The sequence below is a fragment of the Chrysochloris asiatica genome, unplaced genomic scaffold (assembly GCF_000296735.1).
Source record: "Chrysochloris asiatica unplaced genomic scaffold, ChrAsi1.0 scaffold00021, whole genome shotgun sequence".
In the NCBI taxonomy this organism is placed as follows: domain Eukaryota; kingdom Metazoa; phylum Chordata; class Mammalia; order Afrosoricida; family Chrysochloridae; genus Chrysochloris; species Chrysochloris asiatica.
Window position 1 is genome coordinate 14,701,235 of NW_006408539.1, and position 19,963 is coordinate 14,721,197.

A 19,963-nucleotide genomic window follows, 5' to 3' on the forward strand; every position below is an offset into this window, starting at 1 on the left:
GATCTGTTTTGGAAGAAGTGCAGCCAGAGTGCTCCTTGGAGGCCAGGATGGCTAAGCTTTGTCTCTCATACTTTGGACATATTGTGCGGAGGAAACAGTCACTGGAGAAGGATGCCATGCTGGGTAAAGTGGTGGGTCAGAGAAAAAGAGGAAGACCCCTAACAAGATGGATTGGCCAGGTGACATCATTGATGGACTCAGGTGTGGCAGCGGTAAGTGAGGTTGGCCCAGGATCGGACATTATTTTGTTCTTCTGTGCATGGGGTCGCTATGAGTCGGTTCCGACTCGATGGCACCTGACAACAACAACAATGATGGGAATCCCAGCTATGCTTTCCCACAGTCCCTCAAACCACAAAACCTAACCCCTTGTCATTGAGTAGATTCCAAGTATAGTGACCTGACAAGACAGACTAGAACTGTCCCCTAGAGTTTCCAAGGTTGTCATGTTTGTGGAAGCAGACAAATACATCTTTCTCCCACAGAGCAGCAAGTGGGTTAAAACTTCTGGGTTTTAGTTAGTTACCAGCCAAGTGCTTAACTATTGTACCACCAGGGATCTTTCTTACAACCCCCTCCAAGAACAGTCAAGAAAAAGCAGAAATATCTGGGATACAGATACCTGCTGGTCCATGTGACCCCAAACCTATTCTCCTTAACACATCTGGCCAAGGAGCCCTTGTGGATAACTGGGCCCAGGGAAAGCTTTTCCAAAACAGAGCAGTCGCATTTGACTCCACATCTGTGCTTTCTGTGTGGGAGGAAGAGAAAAGTGTATGAAACCCAGCAGAAGGGAAAGGCCTGATTTATCCAAAGCTTCTTGGCCTTGACTGTAACCTTCCTGGTTTCTGCTCAGGGGAGAAAGGGAAGGGCAGTGCAAGTGAAATACACACCTGTCACTGCGGCCTTATCAGCAACCTCAGAGGGTAGGGACAGCTATTTGATTGAAGACGGCTCCAAAGGATTCAAGAATTGGTCCAAGGTCAGCTAAGTGACAAAACCAGAATACAATCTAAGACCTGGCTGGATCCAATACTCCTGTTCATTCCATGAAACTACTGTTGGCTGCCAGTCTGGCAATTAGAAACTGAAACTATCAAAAGATAGGGAGCAGAATAGATTCATTCAAAAGGTTCTACCAAAGAAGAAAGAAAGAGAAGGAGATTAATCATGCAATGTAAACAGCACACAAATTTTCTTTTTTAGGATTTTTTTTTTTTTTAAGGTTTGGGTGAAAGTTTACACAGTAACTTAAGTTCCCATTTGACAATTTCCATACATATTATTCAGTGACAGTTTAGTTTAGCATAGTGTGTGAACATTTTCTTTTATTGTGTTTGCTCCCTTTCTAGTACTTTCGTTTCTCTGCCTCCTTATTTTCTCATCTTTGTTTTAAAGAAATGATTGACCATTTTTGTCTCCAACTGCTGGTTTTAAGAAGGGCACCCATCTTACAGGTAATATCCTTTATTTTGCAGCACACAACAATTTATAGAAAAAGAAAAGGTATTTGTATTCCCCGGGGCTGGAAAACTGTTAGACATTAATAGCAAGAAAATTGTTAGGAAGGTGACAAGAGATAAAGGAAATGTCCTTGCATTCTCCCTTGGCAAAAACCTTGTTGTAGGAGATGTGAATGAGAACGCAGGATTGAAAATCGAAGAAGGCCTGAGCTAAAGAAAATAACGCAGGAAGGCAATATGAGAATGCTGCACCGAAAGCAGTATGAAATGAAAGAATTTCAGTGTATAAAGAGAAATCAGCTCAGCGTTCTAAGCAAAGCAGGATGGGTAATTAACAAGGGGATACAAATGGCCTGCAGATCACATTTATCATCCTCCCAGTTTCCTGTAGCTTTATTTGGGACCATCTGTTAGCTCAACCTTTTCCAAGTGTCTGCTGCCACGTATACAGTCCATTCATTGATTGAAAATATTACTGGAGTTTGATTGTTTCTGGCCTTCTTGGTGTTCTGTCTTTAACTTGGTTCTGTTTTAACTGTATTTATTTGTTTGACTGTTGGTTTTTCATTTGGGGAAATAAGGTTCAGAACAAACTCATAAACACTGTGTTCCCAAAAGAAAACACAAGGGTGTTTCCATTCAGGAACATGCCTGTCTAAATTTGCATAGCAGTTTTGTCAAAAATGGAGTTAGACACATTCCTCTTCCCCTAGTGAGCAAGTGTAAACCTGAAGCATTTGGACAAGAACAAGAGCAGTAAGAGGTAATGACTTCTAATCGCTAAGGGTTAAATTTGATCTTATGGAAGCACCAGTTTGTGTGTCCCTGCACCTGCACCTATGGTGGGACATCTTGATTGCGTCCGGTTTTTTATAGCTGAAAATAAAGTTGCTGCAAGCAAGCAAACAAAAAGAAGGGCAATACTGTATTTACTCACGGTAACAAAGAATACTGCTAAATGGATGGTGTTTATTCTCACCCAGAAACAGATTACCCAAAAAGCATGGGAAGCCATTCACTATAGACTAGGAAGTAAGCACAAGTAATCCCATGCTTACCTTGTTTGCTGGGTAGTATCAGGGAGTGTAAATTTGAAAAGAAGCTTTGATTCTGTAGGAAGGTGCTGTGGGATTGGAAGTGAGACACATGCCAGCCATGCCTACAAGCAGAATCTTTGATGTGGTGAGAAAATGTGAACTTGTTCACTACAGATTAGTAAATGAGCACGTGTAAGCCTGTACTTACCTTGTTTATTAGGTAATCAGACACTGTTATCACCACACCCAAGTAAGATTTCTAAATAGTCCATAAACTCCCCTAAGAAAAAAGTAGGTGATATATTTAGATGATCTTCATTTTTTGTTTCAAAAGCAGGAACAAAGAACTGCCAACTCTGTAGGAGCTGATCTGAGGTGCCCAGTTGAAGCGAGTAACTATCAAAGGAAGATCATTGTGACATTGGTAATGTCACATCATCAGATGGTTTAGCATCAGCAATCAAATGTCTAGTACTCCATGAAGCAGTTCTGCAAAAGGCCTCTGGTTTTGACTTTAGCTTCCCCAAGGTTGTCCAAGAGCAGGCAGGCCACCCAAGACTTCTGGCTTGTCAAACCAGCTCAAGCCTAGGAGAGATTTAGGAGTGCTTCACTTCAAGGGATACCACCCAGGCTGGTTGGCAGCAAAGTTGAGCTGTTTATTATTTCTCCCTCATTTCCCAGGAAGTCTGGGTGAGAGTGTGATGAGAAGCGTTCCCTGCCTGTTCCCATCCCTGCTCACACTGAGCTACTTTTCCTTGGAGAATCCCAGCTGTCTTCACCTCCCTGTTTACTTGTTGACAGTCTGGTGTGCAAGACAGAGGGGAGAGTGGAGGGGGCAATAACCAAGCATCTTTTGGAGGCTGGATTTTGCCTGAAATCAAATATTTGAGAAAGAAAAGATGCACTAAAAGCGAAAAGATTGGAGGCAAGGAAACTAGATTCCACAGAATAATAAGCATGTATTTCATATACAAGAAGAAAGCAAAACAAAACAGTAAAAAAAAAATATGCAGGCAGAAAGCACCCTTGTGGATCAGGGGACTTCCTAGTGATATGATAGATACTCCTGAACACCTATAAAACAGGAAGAAAGTTGGCAAACTGCAAGAATTGACCCAAATGTTACTCAAGTCGCCTAGCTCACTTCTTCAAAATGCCTGTTAGGTGTGATTCTACAGTATAAGTACTGGACGTAAATCCACCAACTGGGCTTGAGCCGCTCTAACCCCTCCCCCAGGAGACCGCTGAAGTCGGCCCGTGTGTGCTCCCCAGGAACCATGTGTGACTGAAAGGCCGTGATCAAAAATGCTGACATGTCTGAGGAGATGCAACAGGACTCAGTGGAGTGTGCTATGCAGGCGCTGGAGAAATACAACATCGAGAAGGACATCGCGGCCCACATCAAGAAGGAGTTTGACAAGAAGTACAACCCCACCTGGCACTGCATCATGGGGAGAAACTTTGGAAGTTATGTGACACATGAAACTAAGCACTTCATCTACTTCTACCTGGGCCAAGTGGCCATTCTTCTGTTCAAATCTGGTTAAAGTGGACTGTACCCACACACCCAGTGATCCATCCAAAACCAAGGACTGCAGCCTCAATTCCAAATACCAGAGACTGAAATCTTCAGCCTTGCTGAGGGAACACCTCCATCTTTGACCCTTCATTGTATTGGTTTGTACAGGGCCTTCTCTGTACTAGTTAGCAAAATGGCTTACATTTGTATTTATTTACTATTCCATACTTTCTCCCTGCCTAGTTTTTTTCTTTCCTCACAATTCATTCCTTTCAAAAGAAATAAATCTGTTGGAGATGTGAAAAAGAAAAAAAAAATCCACCAACCATTCCTTGGAAACTCTATACAGATCTCACTGAGTTGGAACTGACTCAACAGCACTTAACAACCTTGAATATTTGGAAGAAATAAAACCACAGTGCTCCTTAGAAGCAAAGATGGTGCGGTTTTAGCTGGCTTACTTAGGACACATCCTCAGGAAAGACCAATCACAAGAAAAGAAGAGCAGTACATTTAGTAATGTAGGGGTTCAGTGAAAATGAGATCGATATCCCATGAGATGGACTGACACAAGCTCCAACGACAGACTCCAGCATGCCAAGGACCACGAAGATGGCACAAGATGGGACAACATTTCATTCTGTTAGACAAAAGGTCACCATGAGTTGGAACTGACTCAACTGCAACTGACAACAATGTGATTATCCAAGAACACAGTGGTATCTGGTGAAGCCATTTGGTACATTGATATGCACAGAGAACCACAGGAAACAAAATTGATAACCAAGGAGTGGATGGTTCTCTAACCTCAGAGCTTATATATTTCCTATTGTCTTAGGAATGACCCCAAATGGATTTGTTGTTGTTGTTATGTGCTGTGGAGTCAGTTCCGACTCATAGTGACCCTATATAGAGTTTCCATGGCTGTAAATCTTTATGGGAGCAGAAAGCCTCATCTTTCTCCCATGGAATAGCTGGTAGATTCGAACTGCTGACTGTGAGATTAGCAGCCTGACCGGTAACCACTGTGCTACCAGAGCATCAAAATCATTGGTTCCACATAAATGACAGCTGAAAAATGATACTGAGGAGACTGTAGGCACTGGCCAGAGTCCATCCACCAGTTTGGTCCACAGGGTGACTTTTGAAACAGCCACTATCTGGATTTTAGCAAGCCTCCTCTGGTGGATTTAGCTGGAGGGCAATTTTGACTTGAGTCAAGAAAAGAGGTCATCCACCATGGAGACCACAAAGCATTTCTCTGACTCTGGCTTCAATCCTTCCTGACAAGGTCCAAGTCTCAACCTAACTATGCATTAGGATCCTCTGGGGAGCTTTGAAAACTATAGGTGTCTGCGATCCACTCCCAAGGAATAAGACTATCTTCCAGGAGGGGCCCTGGAATACACATGTCTTTTTGAGTAGCCAGTGTTGAGGGTTCTGCTGTAGGACCAGGCTCTATGTTATCCCTCAGGTTACCCCAGGACAGGAAAGGTATGCTCTCTATTTGGTTTTAACCTACCATCAAGTCTATTCCAACTCATTGTGACCTATAGGATAGAGTCAAACTGTTCCAGAAGAGTTTTGAGGATGTGAATCTTTATGGAAGAGACTGTCTCATCTTTTTCCCATGGAGTGGCTGGTGAGTTCAAACCAACAACCTGTCAGATGGCAGCCCAGCACTTAGCTCCCTGTGCCACAAGGGCTCCAGTTTGGCTTTAAACATGGTCCTTGTTGTGAGTTGAGTAGGGTTTGTAGGTGTACTGATAAAAATGATAAAACCCATGTGTCCTTTGAATAAAGTGAATAACCAAAAACTCGTTGCTGTAAGATGGTGGAGATAGTTGTGTGCTACTAAGTCCATTCTGACTCATAGCCACCCTGTATAGGTTTGCCAAGGCTATAAATTTATAAAGCCTCATCTTTCTCCCACAGACTAACTGGTAGAATTGAACTTCTGACATTGAAGTTAGCAGCCCAGCTCATAACCCACTACACTATCAGGGTTCCATGTAGTAAGTGCAAAAGGATGGAATTTTCATTAATAAAGTGGAGGCAGGTGACTGCTTCTCCCCCCGTCTTCCCTCCATAGGGTGTCTCCTTGAAGATATAATTGGTCCAATAATAGGCCTGGCCTTTTGATTTTACAATGCAAAGTCATGGGCCTTCTTAACCTTGGAATTTCTGAAATTATCTCAGGAGTTTCTCACGCGGTGGGCAGGAGACCAGCACAAGGTGCATCCCTTCTGTCTCTTGAGGAAATGAGAGTTTTCATTGTTCTCTCTCCTCCTCTGTATAAATTTGTGTGGAATTCTGTGTTGACTTTATATTCTCGTGCAGACTGCCTGCATGCGTCTGGTCTGATATATATGGATCCTCATGTGGTCTGATATTCATCTTCTTTGTTGGTACAGAAGGGTTTGCTGCAGGCAAGACTCTTTATGTCCCCAACAATGCCAAATCTGGGAGGTGCATGCTAGGCAGTGAGGATGGGAAGGCAGGGGTATGGTGATGCAGGGAATTTACTTAATATGTCTCCTCTAGCCCTGGTCTCTTTTAGCCATGTTTGAACGCCCACCAAATGATTGGGTGAGGCCATGAAAATAGGGGTGTGGGACTCTAATGCAGGGACTGGTTAGATTTGCCATCCTGTTGGGTTTAAAAGGAGCCTTCTCTAAGCAAGAACTGATGACTCGGGTGAGGGGAAGGAAGGGAAGATAGAGTACAGGGCAGGGAATAGACACAGGATAGTTTAGGTGCTAGGGAAGTGGGGCAATATACAAGAAGGGAGAGGGGAATGGAAGAACAAAGCAGATGGGAGAACAATTAGGCTGGTTTGCATGGGCTAAGTGGGACAGAGGTAAATAGTGATGTATGCACAACCTTGGAACAACAGGGCTCTGCGATATAGAGATTGAGACCTGGTTGGAATCGGGGAAAGGGGGGAATAATGTTAAGATGCTTGTCTGTTTTGTTTTTTTTGTTTTTTTTTTTTATGTTTTATTGTGAATTATATGATAGTTTACATGGGAGAACATTAGTTTTGCATTCATTCTATCGTATATCATTTCATTGCCATGGTTACAATCCCCTCCATGCATCATCAACCAACCAAAGGGTATACCCTGCAAGCCTGCCCCCTACACTAACTCCCACCCCAGTCTTCAGCACACAATCACTCTCACTCTCTAGATCTAATTGGCTGTCTTTTGAACCTTGGTTTTCCTGGCATTATATTATAAAATAGACACTGGAGGGGGAGAGAAAGGAATAGCCAGAAATATCACCATAGAAAGCTTGTAAGTCCGTCTTCTGCCTATAACTGATTGGAATACCTAAACTGGGGCTACGACGTGCCTGGTGAAGGAGGCTGCCTGCGGAACCTCTGCATTATATAAGACTATATGTGGAAGCCTGAACCACATTCAGAATCTTCAGAGATGGGAAATTTCCACTTGAAAGGATGAGCAGACCAGCCTGGAACGGCTAATAGAGCAGAAGATACTTCTTGAAAGAAAGACCTACAGGAAAAATACAAAACAATAGAGGCAGATCGACAGTTACTACAAGAACAAGCAAGTTGCTTGCCCAGCAGACATCAAGGCAAGTGGTTGGGTCCCTTCTGTGCAAACCACCTTCCAAGACTAAGATTCAGTGGGAATACACACTCTGATTGGTGACCACATTCATCACCAATAAGGGGAAGTGGGGGAAAAACAGCAACGAAGCTGCAAGCTAAGCCCTACAATGTTCAATAGACTCCTGTGAACCCGGTTGGAGACCTGGTTGGCCAGCAGTGTGGCAAGATCTGAGGACTCTTGGGCCCAGAGTCAGTGACATAGTCACAGAGGACTAGGGTGGAGAGTGAAGCATCTAGCTGATAAGAAGAGAGGGCATATGCACAAGAACACCCACACTTTCAGATCTGGCTTCAATGGCTGTATGATCAGAGCTCAACTAGAAGAAGAAAGAAGAGGAAAAAAAAGAGTAATCTGATACAATTTGATGAACTTGACCTATGGATGCAGTAGCTCAAAAGAGGGAGCAAACCTTTACAGCAAGGGTCATTCCCACCCCCTCCATGCACAGAGTAGACAGGGATGGGCAACTTGAACATTGGCTACCCAAAATGGGGGGGGTGGGGGGGTGGAGAGAATGCTACAAAGACAAGAAGTGACTGGCTTATAAGCTTTCAAGAGGGAACCTAGATCCAGAGGGCATGGAGGAAGGTAGAATCACCACTGAGTAGTATCCAATCTGTCTAGGCGGAGCTGATGAAATGAAATGCAGCTAGGTCTCTTTTGATACAATAGTGAGTAATTGTTATCAGGATTGATTATGAGGGTTGGAAATGTAAAGGTAGACGTTTTGTAGCAAGGAAGGGAATGATTAACTTTTCAATCTAGGAGCGGAGGTTCCTGAAATGGAGAAGCGGTAATGCCTGAAATGGAGTCAGAGACGATGATGTGGAGAGATGGAGCAGCTTGGGGACTTTAGACACAGAGAGGGAGAGGGGCTGTGTGCTGACGACCGGGGGGCAGGATTATAGTGTATATCCTTTGGTTGGCTGATGATGCATTGAAGGGATTGTAACCATGGCAATGAAACGATATAGGATAGGATGAATGTAAAACTAATGTTCTCCCATGTAAACTATCACATAATTCACAATAAAACATTGAAAAAAAATAAGAACAGATGACTCAGGATCATGAAGAAAGAAGGATCATGCAGAGCACAAGATCCCTGTGTGGAAAAGAGGCAGCAGCAGAAAGGCAGAAGCAAGGGGCTTCCAGGCCCACAGACTGAGTAAAGTGAGTGTCTTCCAGAAGGAGACTGGATTTCAGAGTAGGTCCTTTTGACATTTATCTGCACCACTATACAAGCATGTAACACTTGCCTGAACAGGGCATTGGCCAAGGGGTCTCATAGCTGAGACAGAGGACAAAAGAGAGGTATGCTTGCAGTATGACTTAGAAAAAGTACCCCTGATTTGAGAACTGCTATATTCTGGGTTGTTTCTGATCTTGAATTGTACCCTGTGACATTGTAGGCTAATACACCAGACTGCAAAGCCATTTGAACTTCAAGGTCTGCTATTCAAGCTCACCAGCTGCTCCTCAGAAACCCTATACAGGGTCGCTATGGGTCGGAATCAACTTGACAGCACTTAAGAACAACAGCTTCCTTAATGGAGTCCTGGTGTGGTGTTGTGGGTTAACGTGTTGGACTGCAAAGTCTGAACCACAAGGTTGGCAGTTCAAGCTCACCAGCCGCTCCTTGGAAACGCTATACAGCACTTAACAACAACAACAGCCTCCTTAATAAACCCCTTAATCATGAGTCTTGTCTGTGAGCTGTACATGATCATTGCAATGGATTATAGAACGTGCAGAGACGTAGACTGCCACGGGAGGGATGGTTGGGGTCAGAACAGGGTAAAGAAAGTTAGAGGGTGGAAGCATGGCCTTGGACTGATGTGGAGCTAGACTCCCTTTCTTCTTTGTGTAATCAGTGGCATGGAAGTCAGATAAAGCCTCCATGACATTTTTTCATATACCATGAAAGAAAAGGATAAAATCAAGGTCACAGACATGGTCTGTAACACATTAGATGTTGTTGCTAGGTGCCCTTGAGTTGGTTCTGACTCACAACGGCCCTACGAGCACAATAAATGAAGCATTGCCCGGTCCTGCAACATCCTCACAACTGTTGTTACACATGAGCCCACTGCTTCTGCCACTGCAATAATCCATCTCATGGGGGTGTTTCTCTTTATAGCCACCCTTCCACTTTACCAAAAATAATGTCCTTCTCCAGGAACTGGTCCCTTCTGATAACATGTCCAAAGTAGGAGAGATGAAATCTCCCCAGCCTGGCTTCTAAGGAGCATTCTGGCTGTACTTCATCCAACACAGATTTGCTTGTTCTTTTGACAGTCCATGGAACTTTCGATCGTCTTCTCCAACACCATTATTCAAATGTGTCACTTCTTCTATGATCTGCCTTATGCGTTATCTAGCTTTCACCTGCATATAAGCTGATTAAATATACCATGGCTTGGGTCAGACATCCCTAGTCCTCAAACTGATGCTGCCTATATTCTTGAACACTTTACAGAGGTCTTGTGCAGTGCATTTGCTCAATGGAATTCATCTTTTCATTTCTTAACTGCTGCTTTCATGAGTGTCAATGGTGAATTCAAGCAAAATGAAATGTCTGACAACTTCAGTCTGTTCTCTGTTTATCATGTTATTTATTGGTCAAGTTGTGAGGATCTTGTTGAGGTTCTTCCTCTTTTTTGCTGACTCTCTGCTTTACTTGGAGTTATGGTGTGGTGCTGTAGGATGAGCACTGCCAACTGCAAGGTCACCAGTGCAAGCCCATCAGTTGCTCCTTGGAAACCCTATGCAGGGTCACTATGACTCAGAACTAATTCAACAGCACTTACCAACAACTGCTTTACTCAACAGTTTGTCCTTCTTCAGGGACTGGTCCCTCCTGATAACTGGTCCACGTCCATGAGATGGACTCTCACCTTCCTCAGTTCTAAAGAACATTCTAGCATACTTTTAAGACAAATGTGTTCATTCTTCATGAAGTGCACTGTATAATTAATATTCCTTACCAACATTGTAATTCAAATACATTAATTCTTCTTATTTATGAATCGGGCTGCCAACCTTAAGGTCAGCAGTTCGAAACTACCAGCTGTTCCATGGGAGAAAGATGAGGCTTTCTGCTCCCGTAAAGATTTACAGCCTTGGAAACGCTGTATAGGGTCGCTATGGGTCAGAACCAACTCGACGGCACTTAACAACAACAACAACAACAACAATTCATTGTTCAGCTTTCACCTGCATATGAGGTGATTGAAAATACCATGGCTTGGGTTAGGTGCTCCTTACTTTTCAAAGTGTCATCGTCGCTCTTTAACACTTTAAAGAGGTCTTTTGTAGAAGATTTGGCCTGTCATGCTTTGCTCTGGGAACTCCATTCTGGGGCTTCTTATTTCCACTGTGGAATTGGTGGCTCCCCACTTGAATGTATTTCTTAAATGATTTAATAAATCCTCTGCATTTTACCTGATCAAAGCCTGGAGACTTTTCTCTGAAACATAGAAAGCTACTTTAGTTTAGGCTGAACAGATTCATCAGAAAGTAGAAATGCTACACAAACTTGTTGTTGTTGTTAGTGCCATGGAATTAGTTCCGAGTCATAAGGATCCTTATAGAGTTTCCTGAGAAGTGGCTGGTAGGTTTGAATCAGCAACCTTGCAGTTAGAAGTCCAATGTCTATGCTATAGCACCACACCAGACAAGCTTGGGAGAAGTAAAATTTTGAAATTCTGTAGATTTCTTCTTACATAATAGCTGAAGCTTAGAAACTGGTCAGAAGACCAAACATGAGACTACCTACTACCATGGAGTGGCTAACTCAAAGTGACCCCACAGGACAGAGTGGAACTGCTCCCAAGGGATTTTAAGACTGTAAATCTTTATGGGAAAAGACAGCCTCAACTTCCTTGCACGGAGGGACTGGTGGGTTCAAACCACCAACATAGAGGTAAGCAGTCCAATGCTTAACCTGCCGTGCCATCAGGGCTCCTTAGCATGATAATAGAGAACGGAAACTCTAAAGTACAAAATCCTAGCCAACGCTTCCATATCGTGGTCACGTGGAGGAAGAGGAGCCAGAAAAGGAGTCAGAGAGAAGTTGCTAGGGAAAAGCATCAGGGTTCAGGAACCTGAAGGGTGATTATATTTTAAGGAGTTTCGTTGTCATTGTTCTTAGGTGCCATTGAGTTTGTTCCCACCCATAACAACCCTGTGTACAACAAAACAAAACACCGCCCAGTCCTGTGCCATCCTCCCAATTGCTGCTATGCTTGAGCCCATTGCTGCTGTCACTGAGCCAGTCTAGCTCACTGGATGTCTCCCTGATCCTCCATTTGATCAAGCATGGTGCCCTTCTCCAGGGACTCGATCCTCCTGATAATATTATAATTTGGCTTCGAAGGAGCATTCTGGCTGTATTTCTTCCAACACAGATTTGTTTGTTCTTCTGGCTGTTCATGATACCTTTAATATCTCTTCTCCAACACCATAACCCAAATGTATCAATTCTTCGCCAGTCTTCCTATTCACTGTCCGACTTTCACATGCACATGAGTCTATTGAAAATACCATACATAGCTTGGGTTAGACACACTTAGGTGCTCAAACTGATATCTTTGCTCTTGAACACTTTTAAAGAGGTCATGTGCAGCAAATGTGCCTAATGCAAAACATCATTTGATTTCTTGACTCCTGCTTCTATGAATGTTGATGGTGGAGTCAAGCAAAATAAAGTCTTTGACAACTTCAATCTTTTCTCCACTTATCATGATGTTATTTATTGGTCTAGTTGTGAAGATTTGGGTTTCTTTACATTGAGCTGCAACACATACTGAGGGCTGTGGTCCTTAGTCTTCCTCATTAAGTATTTTAAGTCCTCTTCACTTTCAGCAAGCAAGGCTATATCATTTGAATATTGCAAGTTGTTAATGAGTCTTCCTTCAAACCTCATACCACATTCTTCTTCATATAATCATGTTTCTCAGATTATTTACTCAATATGTTGTTGTTGCTGTTAAGTTCTATTGAGTCAATTCTGACCCACAGTGACCCTGTATAGGGTCTCTGAGGAACAACTGTTGAGCCTGAACCTCCAACTTTGTGGTTCAAACCAACTTTGCAGTCCAACGCATTAACCTACAGTGCTATACCAGGTCTCTTATTTGCTTAGTACACAGATGGAATAAATATGGTGAAACAATACAACCCTGGCACACACCTTCCTGATTTTAAACCATTCAGTATCCCCTTGTTTTGTTTGAATGACTGCTTCTTTGTCTATGAACATGTTCCTCATGAACACAATGAAGTGTCCCGGAATACTCATTCTCCACACTGTTGTCCTTAGCTTGTCATGATTCACACAGTCAAAAACCTTGCGTAGTAAATATCTTTCTGGATTAGCAATCTCAAAGCAGAAGAAAGTGAACGGCACTGTATGCTTTTAAGGAGCTAATGACTGCAAATATCCAGAAAATGGTGCTGACAGAAGACAGTTCTCTAGAGTCAAGCTGTGACTATTGCCTATAATTTAGAATTTTGGTGGTGCAAAATAGTAGGATGGGATGGCCACCGGAAGAAACTAGTCTTCACACTTCTTATTCTAACTCAGGACTTTGGGTCCACCTCCTTGGGCCCCGTGGCACTGACAGCAGAAGCTAGTTTTCCCTGGATTCCTTCCACATTGTTTTTGAGCTCTTTTCCTGATTCAAAGTCCGGGCACTCTAGGGGCCACCCACTAAGATCCTACTTCCTACCTGAAGGATGCCTGGCCCATCAGTAAGTAGAGATCATTGATGTGACAGTGAGTGATGAGCCTGGGAATCTGCCACGTCCCTTCCCTGGAAGGCTCTCCTGTGAGTCAATGCTCAGATATTCCTAAGCCAAGTGAAAATATTCTCCTACGATTTCTAAGTGACATTCTTAAAATTTTACACATGAGAACTCTATAACTAAGTACACACACTTTCAGATGGAGCAATAAGTTAGCACATAAATTGTTAGGAATATAAGGAGACTTGATCAGGTATGGAAGCTCAAGTAGAGAAGTGTGGTAGGTGACCTAGGACCCTGACCAACAGGGAGAAGCAATATGGAGACACCAGGAGGCTTCCTCAGGCCTAAGGACTAGACAAAGATTCCACACAGGACTTCATACAGGTACCCAAGGACTTTAACACTGGAGTATGGATTATGGATTCCGTCCCAGGGAAACCTGTCCTGGGCCATTTTGCTATCCATCATTCTTACTCAGAAAGGACAGAATTATTAATACAAAAGCTCAAATAACTTTAAAGCTTAAAGTTCATCAATAGATGAATGAATAAACAAAATACAAGGGAACTTTATTCATCCATAAAGAGAAATGAAGTTCTGATACATGATACAGCATGAATAAACCTGGAAACCATTGGGCTAAGTGAAATAAGTCAGATACAAAAGGACAAATACTGTATGAATGAGCCCACTTATATGTATAGACGATATCTCGAATAAGCAAATGCATAAAGAAAAATATTTACCTGTGGTTACAAGGGGGTGGTGGAGAGGGAAGTGGAGAGTTTTAGTTTGAGGACCACTAAGTTGCTGTTGGTGTGGCACTGAGGATTAATGTGCTGGAATGCAAAGTCAGTTTAAACTGCAAGGTCAGTGGTTCAAGCTTACCAGCTGCTCCTCAGAATTGGAGCTTAACAACAAAAAGTTGCTGTTTGAAGTCCTGGTGTGGCACTGTAGGATAAGCACTGGAACAAAAGGTCGGTTTGAACTACAAGATCAGCGGTTCAAACTCATCAGCTGTCCCTCAGAAACCCTATACAGGGTTGCTATAACTTGGAACCGATGCAACAGCGTGTAACAACAAGTTTCTGTTTAGAGAGAAGAAATGCATTTTGAAATGAAAAGTGATGATCATGATAATGGTTGTATAGATTCCTGGTGTGGCACTGAAGGATCAGCACTGGACTGCGAACCACAAGGTTGGCGGTTTAAACCTACCAGCTGCTCCGCGGAAGTCCTATACAGGGTCGCCATGAGTGGGAACCGTCTCAGTAGGGCACTTTAATGGTTGGTGTGTAAATTTGAATAGTAGTGATGTTAACTGTGAGTTAATGCACCAGACTGCAAAGCCGTTTGAACTGTAAGGTCAGTGGTTCAAGCTCATCAGCTGCTCCTCAGAAACCCTCTACAGGGTAGCTATGGGTCAGAACCAACTCAACGACACTTAACAACAATTCTTATTATTAAAATTTTCTCTGATAATTCAGAATTAGAGAAGTCACTGACTCATCATTTCCAAAATAATCTTCAGGAATGTTAGAAGAAAAAGAATTGATGTGCAAAGGAAGTGTCTTCTGCTTCAGGCACATGGCATCCTGTATTAAAATGAAATTTTCGCTTTTTTTTCTATCATCTATCAGATAGCAACAGAATCAGACCTATTTCTCTCTTATAAATATTTCAACTGACCATGGCCATGAGTCATTCCAGGGCCCTTCCATGAGATCCACCTTGCCAACAGTCAAATCCAATGGACTAAGTATTCCGTAGACCTACATATAGCATTCTGTGGCTCTGGTAGCATAGTGGTTACGAGTCGGGCTGCCAATCTCAAGATCAGCAGTTCGAAACTACCAGCGGTTCCATGAGAGAAAGATGAGGCATTCTGCTCCCATAAAGATTTACAGCCTCGGAAACCCTGTGCAGGGTCACTATGAGTCGAAGCTGACTCCACGGTACTTAACAACAACAACAACAACATATATCCAAAAATCCTACAGGGTAAGCTTCTAGAAAAATACTCTCTCCTTACTGCATCCAGGATGAAGGATTATTGGAAAACATGACACATGAAATAACCTGACCTCAACAGTACATGTGACCTCACACCTAATTCAACCATGCTTTTCCAACCTTCTGCAGGCCAGTCCTTAGAATCTCAACCACCCCAACTTCTTCTTGCTCTTTATTCCAGCATCATCCTCTTCCAGACACTCACTGGCACAGGATCCCTTACTCTCCCTCTCCCACCCCCACTCAGTTTCTCTGTGCTTAGCTCACTTTCCTCCGAATGGAAGGAGTCTTAGAGAAAGAAAGCCCAAATAGAGGGAACTATAAACTTGGGTTTCATTTTTAAAAAACAGTGCATACATTTCATGCATATGCAATCAAGAAGAGGAATAGAGTCACAAAGCATGATCTTCAGATGAAATTGCAGCATCTTCCAGAGCTCAAGTCAACTTATAAATAAATAAATTAACTTGAGGTTTTTTTTCAGCCTTGCCCACCTGGGCATCAACAGCCAGCAAAAGTCTAATGTGAAGTTTCAGTGCACACAAATCATCTCATGTTATTAAAGGACCTAGAATTTATATGCAAAGGCTATGGTCTCCACAGTCAGCTCTTTCACTGCCTTATTCAATCTCAGCTGCCTTATCCTTTGAGATGCTAGCAACAGCCAGCCCTCCAGCCTGGAAATGGAATGTCAACTCATGATCTATCCCAGCAAGCACTGCCGCACTTTCAGAGCACACCAGTGGGAACAATAACTTTAATTTCCAAGAAATTGTATTTGTCTGCTGAATCTCCACATCTCTTTTCTCCGATAAAAATAATCAGAATCAATCCTGAGCCTAGAGGCAACTAGAATCTTTCAGTCTGCAGCACTCTCTTAACTTTACTACAGATTTCACTCAAGCGGGGCTATTGCAAGTTCCCAAGCCATGGCATTTTCAATAATCTCATATGCCTGGGAAACTTGGACAGCAAGTAAGGAAGACAGTAGAAGAATTGATGGATTTGAGTTATGGTGTTAGAAAAGAATATTAAAAGTAGCATGAACTGCCAAAAGAACAAACAGATCTGTGTTGGAAGAAGTGCAGCCAGAGTGCTCCTTAGAAGCCAGGATGGCCAGACTTCATCTCTCATACTTCGGACATATTGTCAGGATGGACCAGTCCCTGGAGAAGAAAACCACATTTAATAAAGTGTGTTGGTTGGTTGGTTGGTTATGTGCCGTGGAGTTGGTTCTGACTTATAGCGACCCTGTACAGGATTTCTGAGGCTGTAAATCTTTACAGGATCAGAAAGCCTCATCTTTCTCCAGTGGAACAGCTGGTAGTTTTGAACTGCTGATCTTGAAGTTAGCAACCCGATTCATGAAGTGTAGGGGAGGAGAAAAAGAGAAAGACCCCTAACAAGATGGATTGGCACAGTAGCAACAACAAAGGGTTCAAACATACCAATGACTGTGAGGTTGGTACAGGATCGGGCAGTGTTCTGCTCTATTACACATAGAGTCACTTGAAGTAGGTACCGACTTGAGACTTGATGGCCCTTCAAGCTCACCAGCTGCTCCTTGGAAACCCTATACAGGGTTGCTATGGGTTGAAATCGACTTGATGGCACTTAACAACAACATCAACAACAAGGAAGCATAGTTGTTGGCTGCCCATAATTTTAATGGAAAAAACCAGGCTCTGGTTATTAAAGAAATGACAGATCACTGATCTGGCCACACCATTGCTTCAAGACAAGATTATATTTGTTGTGGTGTGTCATTGAGTTGGTTCCAACTCATAGAGAGCTTTGGTAGTGTAGTGGTTACGAATTCAGCAGTTCTAAACTACCAGCTATTCTGTGGGAGAAAGAGGAAGCTTTCTGCTCCTGTAAAGATGTACAGTTTTGGAAACCCTATACAGCATCACTATGAGTCGGAACTGACTCCATGGCACACCACCACCACCACTATGGGGTTTCTGAGAGCAGCTGGTGGGTTTGAAGCAGCTGAGGAGAAGGCAGATAGATTCCCCTCTTTTCATGCAATGGAGTATTGGGGGGGGGGGGAAATGGCAGCAAAACAGAGACAAAATTGTGCAAATAAATACTGGAGAACTCACCTAGGAGTTCTTTGTGCAAGATACACTTGACCACAAGGTTGGTTTGAACCACAAGGTTGGCGGTTCAAACTCCCCAGCTACTCCTCAGAAACCCTATACAGAGTTGCTATGAGTCCGAACTGACTCAACAGCACCTAACAACAACAACAACAAGGAAACGAGATTTCAATCAACACAAATTAATTGCTTAGGAAAAAATCTTCACTTTGTAGTTATCAGTCCAGTGCTTATCCTACAGTGCCACACACAAAGTGTTTGCAATACTTGGTACTCACTCATCCTCCTCTACCACGATACTTGATTTTCTTTTCTGGATATATTAGTTGATTATTAATATGCACTAAGGTGAGTAAGTCTAGTTTAAGAAAACCAGAAGGTAATTTAGCTATGTCCTTGAATGTGTGGCCATTTTGATGAAATAACCTTGTGCAAATATCCACAAATACAGCCTAAAAAAGAATAAATAAATAGTTCACCAAAAGACATGATTGTCCTTGACAAAAGATGAAGAACACACATCAAATCCCAAGATCCACTTGTCTTTGCAAATTCAGCTCAGTAAATCTTATCAATCATCTGCAATGTACAAGTCACTGGGCTTGTCATTTCAGGGGCATAAAGATGAATAAGACCTACACCAGAAGAACTTATTCACTTCTCATTCATTAGGGTATTGACGTCTTTTTACTACCCAAGAAGAGTTGCTCTGGACGAACTCAAACCATGCTCTGCCCTTGTGCCATGAATTGAATTTTACAGGAAAAAAAACAAAACACACACACACACAAACATCCATGATGACAGAAAGGAGAAAAATATTAAGAATTTTTCCTAGGGAAATTAATTTGTGTTGATTGAAATCTCTTTTCCTAGGGTACAGCTTTTGTACAAAGAGCTGGTAGACAAGTTCTCCAGTATTTGTTCTCATAATTTTGCCTCTGGTTTGCTGCCATTTTTCTCTGAATACTTTATTACATGAAAAGTAGGGAATCTATCTGCCACCTCCTCAGTCAGACACAAAACCAGTGAGACAGAACTGTTAAAAGAAGGAACTCCATCGTGTCTCACACAATTAGAAGAATTCCTCTATGGCTGAAATCATGATTACAGACAAAGGGTTGAGTATGTAATGCCCAGAGCTAACCAGAGATTCAAACAAGGATGTGGAATGAGGGATATCATAGATAACGTCAGATGGATTTTGGCTAAAAGCAGAGAATACCAGAAAGCTGTTTACCTGTGCTTTGTTGCTTGTGCAAAGAAAGGCTTTCAACTGTGAGATCATGATAAGCTATGAATAACATTGTAAAGAATGAGTATTCCAGAACATTTGTGCTCATGAGAAACCTGTACATAGACCAAAAGGCAGTCATTCAAACAGAACAAAGAGACACTGAATGGTTTAAAATCAGGAAAGAGGTGCTCCAGGGTTGTATCCTTTAGCCATACTTATTCAACCTGTACACTGAGCAAATAATCCGACAGGGGGATTATATGAAGAAGAACACAGCATCTGTATTGGAGGAAGACTTACTAACAACCTGCAATATGCAATGATACAACATTGCTTGCAGAAAGTGAAGAGGACTTAAAATACTTGCTGATAAAGAACAAAGAACACAGCCTTCAGTATGGATTGTATCTCAAAGTAGAGAAAATGAAAATCCTCACAGATGTACCAAGAAATACATCATGATAAATAGAGGAACGATTAAATTATCAAAGACTTCATTTTGCTAGGATCTACTATCAGCGAGTAAAGTTTTGCTAAATGTAATACAGAAACGGCTACAACCATACATTGACAGAGAACTTCCAGAGGTTCAAGCTGGATTCAGAAGAGGGCGTGGAATGAGAGATATCATTGCTGATGTCCGATGGATCTTGGCTGAAAGCAGAGAATACCAGAAGGATGCTTACCTATGCTTTATTGACTACGCAAAGGCTTTCGATTGTGTGGATCATGACAAGCTATGGACAACATTGAGAAGTATGAGTATTCCAGAACACTTAATTGTACTTCTGAGAAATCTGTACCTGGACCAAGAAGCAGTTGTTCGAACAGAGCATGGGAACACTGAATGTTTTAAAATTGGGAAAGGTGTGTGACAAGGTTGTGTTCTTTCACCATACTTATTCAACCTGTATGCTGAGCAAATAATACGAGAAGCTGGGTTCTATGAAGAAAAATGTGGCATCAGGATTGGAGGAAGACTCATTAACAACCTGCGGTATGCTAATGATACAACCTTGCTTGCTGAAAGTGAAGAGGACTTGAAACATTTATTTATGAAGATCAAAGAGCACAGCCTTCGATATGGATTGCATCTCAATGTCAAGAAAACAAAAATCCTCACCACTGGACCAATAAACAACATTCTTATCAATGGAGAAAAGATTGAAGTTGTCAAGGACTTCATTCTTCTTGGATCAA

The 19,963-nt window shown here is 42.4% G+C and overlaps 1 pseudogene; it reads left to right on the plus strand.

Annotated features, from left to right (window-relative positions):
* The first annotated feature begins 3,777 nt into the window (after positions 1-3,777).
* LOC102837016 lies at positions 3,778-4,047 on the plus strand (annotated as a pseudogene).
* Positions 4,048-19,963: the final 15,916 nt, after the last annotated feature.